The sequence below is a fragment of the Bombus pascuorum genome, chromosome 5, assembly GCF_905332965.1.
Source record: "Bombus pascuorum chromosome 5, iyBomPasc1.1, whole genome shotgun sequence".
NCBI classification, from domain to species: domain Eukaryota; kingdom Metazoa; phylum Arthropoda; class Insecta; order Hymenoptera; family Apidae; genus Bombus; species Bombus pascuorum.
Genome location: NC_083492.1, coordinates 1311319 through 1324575, shown reverse-complemented (window position 1 = coordinate 1324575; position 13257 = coordinate 1311319). Strand labels below are relative to the sequence as shown.

The 13257-nt window shown below is 36.6% G+C and overlaps 1 protein-coding gene across 2 annotated transcripts in view; it reads right to left on the bottom strand.

Annotated features, from left to right (window-relative positions):
• Positions 1-5966, bottom strand: part of LOC132906671 (peroxidasin-like) — a 414173-nt gene extending 408207 nt beyond the window's left edge. For both annotated transcript variants that reach the window (XR_009658022.1, XM_060959050.1), the window contains exons 1-2: positions 5382-5966; positions 38-416 (exon numbers count right to left, since the gene is read on the bottom strand). The gene's annotated coding sequence lies outside the window, so the exon portion shown is untranslated. The remainder of the gene's footprint in view (positions 1-37; positions 417-5381) is intronic.
• Positions 5967-13257: the final 7291 nt, after the last annotated feature.

The following is a 13257-nucleotide window of genomic DNA, read 5'->3' as shown; positions in this document are numbered from 1 at the left end:
TTACCTTCTACTCTGTTATTGTCGTCGATGCACTCACCCTTCTCTGCTCGATTTCTTCTTCCCTCCTTTCTCCTTGCCCCTTTTTCGTTAGCTTCTAGCCACGAAAGGACGCTCCGATCGTCTCCGCGAGCAATCACAACAGATTCTTTCATTAACGGCGCATATCCGCGCGTAAGGTTCACTTTAAGGAAGCACGCTCGTGTACCCACGATTCTTCGAGATGCGAGGACGAATTATCGAGACGAGGTGGACACGAACGACGAACCACTGTTCTCACTATACACCAAGGGTGCTAGGAATCGCGGCGATAATTTCGAGGATTTGGAAGCACCAGTCCACTCGCGTTCCACGCTCCCTAACGATGCCGACGCTAACTGCGCCTCGTTAAGGCCAGCACGATGACGCGATGACGACACCTGGAAACATCACGTTCTGTAGCACTTGGTTACGCTTAACTCGATCGCGAATTATCGCGCCGGCTGCGATTCGATTTGTTAGCACACCCGTCGCCGGCGACTTGGAACTTACAATTTCGCATATGTAATACACGGTCAAGAAATTTCATAACTATCGCGTACTATCGCTCGTCTTATTATCAACGATAAGAAACATCAACGAATAGTATCCATGTTGTAAATTAGTAAAAAGACAAAAAGGAAATGAGAAAGCTAGAAACTGTACGACAGGAATTATCGCGTTTTGAATGGGAAAAAATAGAAAATTTGAAAACAGTTGATATATTCGGCAGATGTGCAACCAAAATCAAAGACCACAGAGAAAAACGATACGTTACATTTTTCATGTTTCGGTAATTAAAGTATAAATTAACGTCAATTTTTGTACGTATGTCGTGTGTGTGTGTGTAATGTATCGGGTTGGAAACCAAGTGATTGCGGATTTTGTTAATACCATCTAATGACAAAATCCGCAAACACTTAGTTGCCAACCCAATATATCGATTCTCTGAGCAAGATTATAATTATAGGGTAGGAAAATAAGTTTTGTGGTGGGAATAATATGCAAGATTTTTTTTCTTAAGTTTATTTTGGTCTTTTTTTGGTCTCATTGGTAAAAAAAAAATAAAATAAAAATAAATATAGCGTGTGGGTGGGTACCCCCAGCGGGGTGCCATCTTCGTGTTTGCTAGGTTATATCTTTTATGTAATATGCAAGATGAATGAAATAAAATGAAATTAATTCTTTGAAATTTTCATAGGCTGATATCGAGGGAAAAAGAAAAGCTATTTAGAAGGTAGGCGAGGTAGTTGAATATCGAAGGAAAATATGAATAAGAATAATGCAAAACAGAAAAATGATTACACGTCTGTTGTATGAATAAATCGAGTCCAATGTGACGAGAATGGAAAGAACAATCGTGGAAGCAGAAATGCTTGAAACATAGATATGCATATCCTATGTACATATATGCGCGTATATGCAGGATAGGACGCGACCGATCGCGCTTCATCGTATTTCCCCGAGTCCCATTAAATCTTTACACAATTCTTGGAATATATGAATAAGCCTTATATCGTATACGTAATAAGCAAATCTGTCTTAGATGATTATTCGATAGGATTAGTATGGATTATACTAAATAAATAAATTGCTTACAATTATTAATGTACGATTACCAGTCCGATCTGCTCGAAGAATATTTCCAAGAATGTGATTAAAGTTTTATAAAATTTCTCGGAATTTAGCAATATCACTAAGACAGCAGACCTATATAATTTAGATTATAATTGAGTAAAAGTAATATTGAATATGCAATAGGATCGATAAATGGAGAAAAAAATAAATTTACGTATCTTTATATTTTCAATTATTAAATTATTTGATCGAGACCATAGAGAAACCGTAAACAATCGTGTCAACTATATATACCACACAGAACACGACTGAAAAATTCAGCGAAAGGATTCAAAAATGTTTCTTTGCGTTGCAATCAATTTCTCAACTGTTAAAGTAAAGTTTAACCTAACATTTCACCTAATTTAAAACCATCATCTTTATCTTCATCCGCGTCAAATTTATATAATAAATCAAACTGTGAAAACGTAGCGTCGTAGGCTATGTATTCCATGCAACAAATGGAAAAATGAAATAAATATCTTTCTATGCCTGCACTTTCAATTATCGAGCCATTGAAGCTGTTCAAGCAGGAAGCATCGATTCGTTTCGCCTTCCATGCTACACCACATACTCTACATTATACACGCGATGAAAATAGCGTGTATATCGAAACAAGCCCGAAACACCGAGAGATTAGGAGAAATCTTCCGCGGATCATATAAATTTCGCGAAACGCCAGTTTCGTTGTCGGATTACAAGTACGGCTAAACGTGCGCGGCACACGTGTCGACACGATCTCCGTAACGCTGGCAACGATATCGCGTTGCGAATGGATCGAATACACTGGGATTAAACCGATTGTTACCGATATCGATCAGAAATCATTGATATTCCTTATCATCGTTCCTACGTACAGTTAAAATTGATCAAAATTAATGCAAATGAATAGAACAAAGCAGCAACAGATAGGAGGTGTTCCAATACAATTTCGAAAAATAATTTCTTATTAAAAAATTGTATCTCATTTAAGGACGATTTAACGTAAAGTAGGATATTGAAAAAACGAAAACTTGGAATCAAATATCGTTGAAATATAGTTGAATTAAAATTGACGGTCGACAGTTGTATGGCAGAAAAGAATCACATTTCTACCAAAGTATTCCGATAAAAACGATACCCCGTGTTTGGAAGTAAGAACCAATGGAAGAAGAATTAGTATGCGTTGCAATCACAGGTGTTCGAAATGTTCCTATCAACAGAAATGGCAAATAGGAAAATACGGAGGAAAGTAAATATGAAATCCGATTTTTCCCGCTTTCGCTTAGTGAAAGCTTTGCATAATGGAAAGTGATCTCTGGTAGAGAAACTTCCATTTATTTATATTTCAAATCTTTATATTTCAATCGTGCTCTTATTTTAGCAAGTGAAAAAAATGTATACGATGCCTAACATAACATTGCGAGAGAAATTGTGCACGCTAGTAAACATTTTTTCACGTTTTGTTGAAACGCTAGATACTCTGTAATCGTTAAAAAAATACACAAACAACACAGCAGAATTAAACAAGAATATCGCGGAAGTAACGAGGTCTGGGCATTTTGTTTCGAAAGCAAAGATATTCTTCCGATGCGACATAGCTGCGATATTTCAAGGGAATCTCTCGTAACGGAGCCCGTTAAAATATAACCGTGCAATGCTCGACTGTTTCGGTACGAAGCGTAAAGTTCGTTCTCACAATTAGTAGAAAGTGATACTCGATCGAATCTCTAAATTCTCGGATTAACAGTTCGATGAAAATTTTAATGATATTCGTTATCAAACAGAAAGCAATATTTTGTTACACTGTATTGAACATCGTATGTGATATGCGCATGAAAGCGGGACATTGTAATCCTGTGAAGGAAATAACAATGAAGATATAACAGAAAGCAATATTCGATAGATTTTATCATATGGACAAACGAGACGTTAATTTTAGGCAAAACTTTCTTCTTCTCGATTCTCCTCGACAAATCAAAGACGTGGATCGTCTAGATAGAAAAATGTTCCGTAGTCAAAGCACACCATTCGAATCACGTATGTCGACTTCGTTTGATTCCGTACCAATCTAATTTGCTTCGGCTATCGAAACGGCGAAGCCGATATATAAAGTGTAAACCACGCGTTAATTAAACCTCCATACGAGAAACCCAATAATGCTTAGTCGTCTGGCGCAGTTTCTCTTTCGTTGGACAGAAATCAAAAATCACGAACGGAGAAGCAAGTAACGAAGAAACGTAGAAAGAAAAGAGAAAAAGTAGAGGGAAACATAACGGAAAAGGAGATGCAATGATCGGTACCTACGCTAAACAACGCGTTAATTGAATTTCCATAGGAGAATCTCGATAACTTTTAGTAGAATGACAATTTCCCCTTTGTCGAATAGATCGAAAGTGGAACAAATCAAACAACCACGAAAGAGAGGAAACGAAAACAACGGAAAGCACGATAAAAGAAAAGAAGTAAAAACAAAAAGGGAAAGGAACGAGCTTTGAAAAAACGCACTGATTAAATTTTCATAGGGAAACCTCAATAACTTTCGGTGGAGCGGCAATTTCCCCTTCGTTCGATTGATCAAAAATGACGAACGGAGAAAACAAGAACGGGGAAACAAAGGAAATGAAAAAGATAGAAAGTAAAATAGAAGAAAAGAAGAAAGAGAAAGAAAATGGGGTGAATCACGGTTCGTAGTATTCGATGCCACGTCGTTCCGTGTTCCCTTTTAATCGCGGGCCGGCGTTACCGGATAAAGCAACGTGTAATTTGTCGCAATTGGTATTGTTCGGTGTTTCCCGGTTTTCCGGGTTCGCTCTCTTTCTCTGTGCAACTTCCTCCCACCCTTCGCTCCTTTATTTTCCCTCGGTTACCCCATTCTTCCCGACGCGCTTTTTTTCATCCACTATATTGCCTTTCTATTTTGCTCGTGCACGATCCACGAATCAGAAGATAACGGAAAGCTGGACTGCATGTGGCCCAGTTTTCCGCGGACCGAAGTTTATAATCGACGTCCATTATCGAGCTCGTCATCTTCGAATCGTCTCGCTAAACCATCCACGATGATTCGTATAACGGTGTGGGTGCAGATTTTGAGAATTTTGGTTTACACGTACAATGACTCGCGAAAGTATTCGAACTCTCAACGTAGCAAATTTTAATGAGTTTTCACGAATTTCGAATACGAAATTTTGTAAAATTTTACTCAATAAATTATACAGCATTATTTTGATATATCTTTCGTTACAAACTTTGTACTGAAAATTATAATTTTTGAATGCATAACGAATCTCAGGAAAGCGAACGCTAACTTAGTTTCTATGTAAATAGGAAATGTAATTGCTTGTCAAACGCAATTGTTGTAATTCTACGGCGTTAATGGAATTTCAAAACTATCTCGCGTAACACACACAATGTATTCGTAAAAAGTTTCCTATGACAATTTAAATACTTTAATCAGCCACTGTACTTCTACCCTTAAAAGTATCATTCTCGTTCATCGCGAGTGTTTTAATTGCGAACAATTAAGATCCAACAGGAGATTACACGAACGACCGCGATGAAAAGCAAATCGACTGGGAATTTCTTAATTTCTCGATTTAACGAAAGTCCTGGGCAAATGAAACGAGTTTGAAATATCTCAAAAACAATTTGTGGCAACGTTTGACGTTCTTTCGAAAGAATCGTTCCACGACATAATTAAATACAATTACGTTCTTTCCTTTTACTTCTTACAGAATTTTAATTACGTTTCGAACTTCGACTCAACTTACACGCATACGAGATCCTTTCGAGCAGTTTGATTCGATCACTAGTCTCGAGAATCACGAATCGTGAATTTTGTACACTCTTCCAAATCACAACACCTATCGTTCCTCACTGATACATTCCACCAAGGTACATCCGTCTTACGACTTGTCAGTCGAAAATCGGGTCATTTACTTTTTGTCGCACGATCGACAGTATCTCGTCACATATCATCAAAATTTTCCATATTCGTCGATACAAACACTGTTCGCACTTGGTGAATACCTTCCTCGACCCATAAATCGATCGTACGTATTTCGTAAAATAGCAAGTTAATCTCACTATCGATTGACTCGTTCGATCTTTTACTTCAAACTTATCAAGGATCAAACAGTTTGAACGAAACGGCCTACGGCGAGTTTACGAGGGAAGCGTAAAACGAACGGCGAAAACGCGACGAGTAAAGAAGGCACGCGGGTCGAGGAGCCGAAAATTCGAAAGACGAACACGGAAATCTCAGCGCAATGTAATCGAGAGGAAGTTTTTTGGAGAAACGGCTCGCTCGCCGGCTACTCGTTAGGACTTCGCCTACGGACTGCCGGGCGCCGCGGCAAAAGCTACGGCGCAACACGCCGACGCATCAACCCCCTTAGAACCCTTGGCCCCTGTGTCGCACCGATACCAACCAATACCAACGTACGCCAGCGAGCGTCTCCTCGTCGCGATGATCCCTGAGTGCTATACGTGTACCTGTAGACAGTGGTACCCGATGCAGTTTGATGTTCAACCCAACAACGATTCGTCGATCACGCGTCCCGTTGCTCATCGATCTTTCCATTGATGTTACGTGTCCTGTTCATCGACGCACAATTATCGTAAGGGGGTTGTATGATTGGCTGTAGTATCGTATTAGCATACATCGACTCACCAACGTACATGAAGATCCATCGTAAATGTATTGTTTTACAAATTTTAGCAATTTTACTTTAATTTATTTTTACGCTTCTATCTCTATGTATATGTTAATATCAATCTTCCCTCTACTTTCGTTATTTTGTATATCAAAGGGTACTCTATCAAGGCTCGTTCAAATATAAAATAAATAAAAAAATTGTTGATAACTAAAATTCTATAAATTATCTTTTAATAGAAGATGAAGAAGAAATAATTAACATATATCGAATCACGAAAGTACGTGAAAATGCACAATTCTTTTAACAAAGTAATAATATGTATGTCAACCTATGATAACAGAAAATTTGCTACGCAGTAATTTTTGTGTGTAAAACTTTTATATTCGTATCGTATTGAAATGTTTCGCAATTTCGTTAACGCTGTAACGAGACACGCGACTGTTATGATTATATCGGGTAATATGAAAATTTAGATAGAAGTGACATTTGCTGAAAATATATATTTCTTTAAGTTTAGTTCGACATGAGGTTAGAAAATTAATATCTATAAGCATGCTGATTTCCATTAAAATGTAACTTACCAATAATTCTCTCAAATTATTCGTCACTCGCAGTATCGTCCTTCTAGCTTCTCAATTTGTAACACGAAACAATATACCTGTAACAATTATTAACCTCTAATTATAAATTTCAGGTTAAATTAAAGAAGCTATGATCACAATTAAAATAAATTCTCTTGAATTCTCTTAAATTGAGGTTAACTTACTTTAAAAATCGTATATAGAAATATATAAACGTATACACGGAGTAGTGGTAACACGTATTGAAAAATGAACATGTGTTTGTACTACTGTAAAAAATATTTCAAAACCTCTATATACGTTTGCCATTTGACAAATTAACAAACACGTTAACGTGACTTATTACTTCGTTATTATTAACAAACTGACAGACACTTATGAATCTTTGACGTAATTACCAGTTGTAATTTATTATCGTTGCAATTACAGGACACCATTTTTCAAATTGTAAGAGTTATGAAACTTTATTGCGTCTGATATCCAAGCTGACACGGGACATTAAATTAAAAGATAAATAAATGATTTACCGATGATATCGTGATACATGTTGAAGATGGATTCTCTTATAAATCACCGAAGGCACAATGAACACGCGAAAAGAATACTTTACACTAAAAAACCGCAAAAATATGACAGCGTCGCAACGCGCGCGAAATGTGACGCTTCTCTCCGGCGAGCAGATTGACTTCAGCGCCGCGCTTGGTATAGGATGGAACTAACGATTCGCGCCAATCATTTTCCTCGCAATTTTGAATACGAATTCCCGCAAAATTTAAATTGATAAGAAAGAAGTAAGAGTATGTAATTTCTGCTCAAAATTACTGTTCTAAATTACTAATTAATTGTAAGTTCTAATTAATTGCCTATTCATAATGTAAGAGCAATCTGTGGAAATAAAGTAATCTCGTAAAGCAAAGCACAGAGATAAATAATACATATACATGTTATGAAAGTATAGAAATTTATACTTCGTTTACCATTATAGGATACTATTTTATATTTTATTTACTATCGCTATTAACGTTGTAATTAATACGAAAATCATTCGGTACAAAGATAAATACGTAAAGATATAAAACTGTCTCGTTTCATTTACAACTTTATACCTAATTTTAGTTTTGATTGCAAACAATACCGATACTTTATAATTTGTGTCTAATTCTAATTTTGATTCCGAACACTGGTAATGCTTTATAATTTTGTATCTGATTCTAGTTTTGATTCTAAACACTACTAATAACGATATTCGAAATAAACGTATTTATGAAATTTATTATTTTTATCGCAGAAAGACGACATAGTCTAAAAGGCATAGATACACGATAATATCAATAAAATATTTATCCATTTTTATTTCAAATCCACTAAAATGGTAATAGAAATTTTATCCTCGTCAAACTTAGAAGTTTCTAGTTCTCGAGAAACTTGGTATTCATTGGAGTTTCAATGTTTGCTTGCTCTTTCCGCAAACCAAGATGAATTACGTCGATCCTATTATAATATATAACAATGAATGTTATGTGAAGTGAAAATTATTAATCGTCAGTCGTTCACAGGGAATTATACGTCTTACAGTGTCGCAAATTACGCCGATATAATTAAAATACTGCGATGCATGTATAAAACACAAAAACAACTGCTTCAACCAACAAATACATCGGCATACCAGCCTCAAAAAGTATTTTGAACGGAATTTGTTAAAAATGTATAAATAACGTAGTAATTATGTAAAATATACATATATTGCATTATAAAGAAATTGAAGTGCAAAATACTTGCGCTCGAAAGAATTTATACAGCGGAAATTACAATTTCCATAAACAACGAGACTGCAAAATAATCTATTTGAAACTCAAAGCACGATATGTTAATCGCTTTTCCACCTTCTTTGTCTATTTATACTATATTTCTCTATTTACCATTACTATAATCGATATTCGTTCAACCGGACAGTACATTTATTTTTTATAATTAATATCAGTTTAAAAATAAATACTACGGTACTTATAAAAGCGATAAGTCGTAAGTGTAATACGCGTTTTCCTCGTATAATCAATTAAACACCGTTGATAAAGTTTTGACGATTCTTGACAATAATTCGTAACGTACGTTTCGTTTACGGATAAAATTATTTCATATCGTGAGACGAACCATTACGATAGAAATCGAGTAACGATCGATAGAAGGCTAGTACTCTCAGTTTCTAAATTTAAAGGTAATAATGAGTAAACGATGATTCTGCAAAGAGAAGAAATTGACGTGGAGATATCGAGCGATCGTTCAAAGTAAGCGAAAAACTTTCAATATCTCAAATATCTGGCAAGTGTACAAACAAGAGATAATAATGGTAGAAAGGATGATGTCGTTCTATCGATTCTACGTAGAAACGATATGTTTGTTCAGCAAGAAGTTAATTCGAAATTACACGATTTAATAAAAGAAAGGAAATATCAATTTGTTTAATATTGTGTTTTATGAGAAAGAAATTAAATATTCTACTCCGTTCCAATAATAATTTTTTTCTTCCAAGTCCACGTTTATTACGAACTATTCCTTTGTACCTATAATTGTTTATAATCCCTTGCACGGTAAAACGAGTTCTTCTGTCAACGATTCCGTCTCCTTTGGAAAAAATTTTTTCTTCAGGATACAATTTCATAATTAATTTTTGCATCGAAACGACTGTCTCCAAGCACAACTACGTTCTTTGACGAATCATTTTTCGCACCAAGAGTACAAGTGCGTTCAATTCTCTCTATTACAAAAGGAAAATTTCAACAGTTCTAACGAAACAATCATTAACGAAAAATAAAATAAAATATAGAGTAACAAAGGATCACACAAGGAGCGTGAACGAAATTTTTCATGCAATTCCTTTTTAGGTAAGCTACCTGGAGGTTTAAAGTAAATAGAAACCGACGAACTGAATATAAAATTCTTGAATTACTCCGTGAAGCATTTCGTGAAAGGTGGTGGATTTTCAAAAATCGAGGTAAAACGAGTGCTTGACAAATTGAAGAGCTCCGATAAAAAGTTGAAAATCCCCTAAAGGAAAAAAGAATATATATATATATCACTCGCTTTCCATAATAAAATAAATAAACTTTGATAATAACTGAGTTATCTGGAATTAGTAAGAGTTCATAGAGCTATTTACACGTAACATGAAACCACGTAACTGGTTGATGAGATTTATGCAAATTATAGTCATTATTTGTAGCGTAACAAACGTTCGAAACTGGAATTTCAAATATGTTTCGACTAAAATTAATAATAAAGTGATTGATCGTGTATAATAAATAAATTACGTGTATAAACCGGCTAACAAGTTACGAATGAAGTAGATACACGTTCTTTTTATCGGTATCCCTTTCATTCGATAGACATCGCCAATAGAAATCAACAACGTTTAAAGAATCTGAGTTTTCACCAGCGAAAAATCAATTCGCCGATATTTTCTCTAACCGATGAACATTTCCTACGTGTCGCCACATCTCCGAGTTAGAACTCGAACCTGTGTTTCATCGATAAGCGATTGGGATGAACCCCCGAGTTCACTTGAAACTCCAATCCGAACTTCAAACGTTCGTCCGCAAAGTTTTTGGAAGCTGCGCGGAAGAGCTTTCCAAGTAATATGGGACGTGCAATCGCAGATTACTTCGATAGTACTTTGATCATACTTTCTTCCAAACTTGCCACCGTACACGCAACACACTGGATAACAGCTTTGCTTTAAATGTATCTATTCTTTGGCACCGCCGTTATCTAGTGAAACCTAATCATTTATAAACACTGTAATTCGAAAACAAAGGAGTAATCGATATTTAACTTGACTTGACTTTTCTCCGACGTTCTTCGATTTTTCTATCTCGTTTTATATGCTCGTCGAGCATTGTACGCGCGTTCGTACGTACGCGATGGGTTAAAATTGATGGAAAAGAATCAAAAGTGACCGGCTCAAAATACATTATACCGAATGGAGCGCTACTTTTCAGAACGGCTTCCGAGTAGCTATCCAACTTTTCTAAAGGATTCGACTTTTTTCGGATCACCCGACGTATCTTCGCGACCAATCCATTCGATCTTACTGGGATTTTCGGATCGCTGATGTAATTGTACAATTTTATTAAAAGCTTTATATAAATGTACATTTAAAATCACGTGAAACTTTGTTTCACGAATGAGTTTCTAGTTCCTTATTAATTCTACGAAACTTAAGAATAATATACGGAGTGCGATAGAGGAACTAACGATTTTACTTGAAAGTTCCAAGTAACGAGAAACCGTCGAGTTAGAAATATTTCAATAATTTACTGAGAGAAAGCAAAGTACAGGTTTAAAAAACGCGGTGGTAAAGCAACGACGTAATATTTAGGATGGAAATACGAAACGGATACTTATCAGAATAGGAACGAAGCAAGAGGACCAGGATAATAGATAGTGTACCTGCGGAGTGGCCATGAACTCCCATAGGAAATTAAACTTCAGCGTGAAAGCGAACCATCAAAGAGAAAGACAAGCTAAATGAAACGGTTTCCTCCGCGTTTATTTTTATTTGACCGTGTAATGCATGATTTACGACTTACGATGGAATTGGAAAATTATTCCCGATTCTATTTAGACGTAATTCTATCGATCAAAGTCGTAATTAATCGATATCGTCGCGTAAACGCGTTACGTATAGAAAAAACATCCAGAGAACACAATTCTAGGATTTTATTTATTCATTTCAAATGGATTAAACAGGAAACGATGGTTATTTAACGTGAAATAAATACAATAACGTGCTATAACTAAGACAACCAAATAGTTCATTCACAACTCTCGTCAACAGGGTTCCAACGCTCCCTTTCACGCGGACCATCCTCCTCGACAACGTCGATGTCACGTAAACTTGCGACTCAGATTATAAAAAAGAAGGTCGAGCCGTAGCCCGACTCTTAACTTTCTTTTATCAAACTTTGTTATAAATTTGATAATCACAATAATCTTACAGAGGTAGCATAATATACCGAATCGGATAAAGCCTGAACAGGAACTGTCTGAGCTTGCTCGAGTCTCGGCTTATATATGTTTTGCTTTGGGGATGTTGAGGGGCTCGGTGTAGGTTATGACGATAAGATGGTGACGTTTGCAAAAGAGTCCAAAGGTCGGGGAGGAAGTCTTATCTCCGATGTAGATTAATATGTGGTCGATGTCACACTGACAACACTCTGACTTCTCAACTAACTAACTGTCTGTTAATTCGTCTTTCTCCCTTAAGCATCCCTTTGTTTTTTCTCGTAGCCACACCACGTACGTGTTCCGCAGCCGTTCGTGACCATGGTCAGGTAGGCCTTTTGTCCGCGCAACTATTCAACCAAAGGACCGACGACGCGTTGACGAACTTGTCGGCACTTGGGCTTTCTCGCGACATTGTTTATGCTTCACCCGATATTTCTTGGATCATTTGTCCACGATACTACACAATTATACGTCATTTTATTTCTCGTCGGATCATCCTAATTCGCAAAAGAATTTTAAATTTACGAACACCCAATTTCGTCTCAACCCATCGCTCAACCTATCGATTTTCGTATAATTCTTACAAACACACGGCGCGAGATCGACACATGACATCGCGCATATCGTATCGCAGACGTATTTCGGAAGCGTTGGACAAGTCGGTCTATCGTATTGTCCATCTGATCCTTCCGTTTTGCTTTCCTTCCTGCGTTCGGCGCTGTAATCCAGTCGACCGTCAATCATTATCAGCACGCACAGACAGACAAACGTTATGCGGTCAGTGTGTGTACGAAAAACTGTACGATCATGGCACAAAGGCAAGGGGATTGAGATGATTAACGTACGGGCTTATTTGATAAAGAAACGAATGGATGAATTGCCAATAGCAAAATATGTCGAAATAAGTATAGGTACAGAGATAGCGTATGTCGATTTGATCGTCTCTCACTCAATGCTGCAATACCAAAAGAATATCATAGGAAGCACGTTCATACATTTATATTTGTTGAGATTATTAGATGTATGTGAACAAAGGAACGCGTGGATAAATTGTAAGGTAGAAAATATATTTTAAATACCGAAGTGTAAATACAAATCGGAATACAATCGAGCTGGTCTAGATCCGCACGCTAGCAGTGTTACCCTGTGACTGAAAACCCTGAAGCCAACGTTGCCTGTCTACTGTTTATGGTTTGTGTTAAGGTTATTCGGTGTATGTGGAATTAAAGAAATGCGTGGGTAAATTGTAAGGTATTGAAAGTATATATATTGTGAATAATAAAGTACAAAATGTGAAATACAATGTAAGCCGATCCAGATCCGCACGCTAGCAACGTTACCCTGAGACTGAAAGAACCGCCGAAACCAACGTCGCACGTGTACCGCTTATGGTCTGTCCTCGA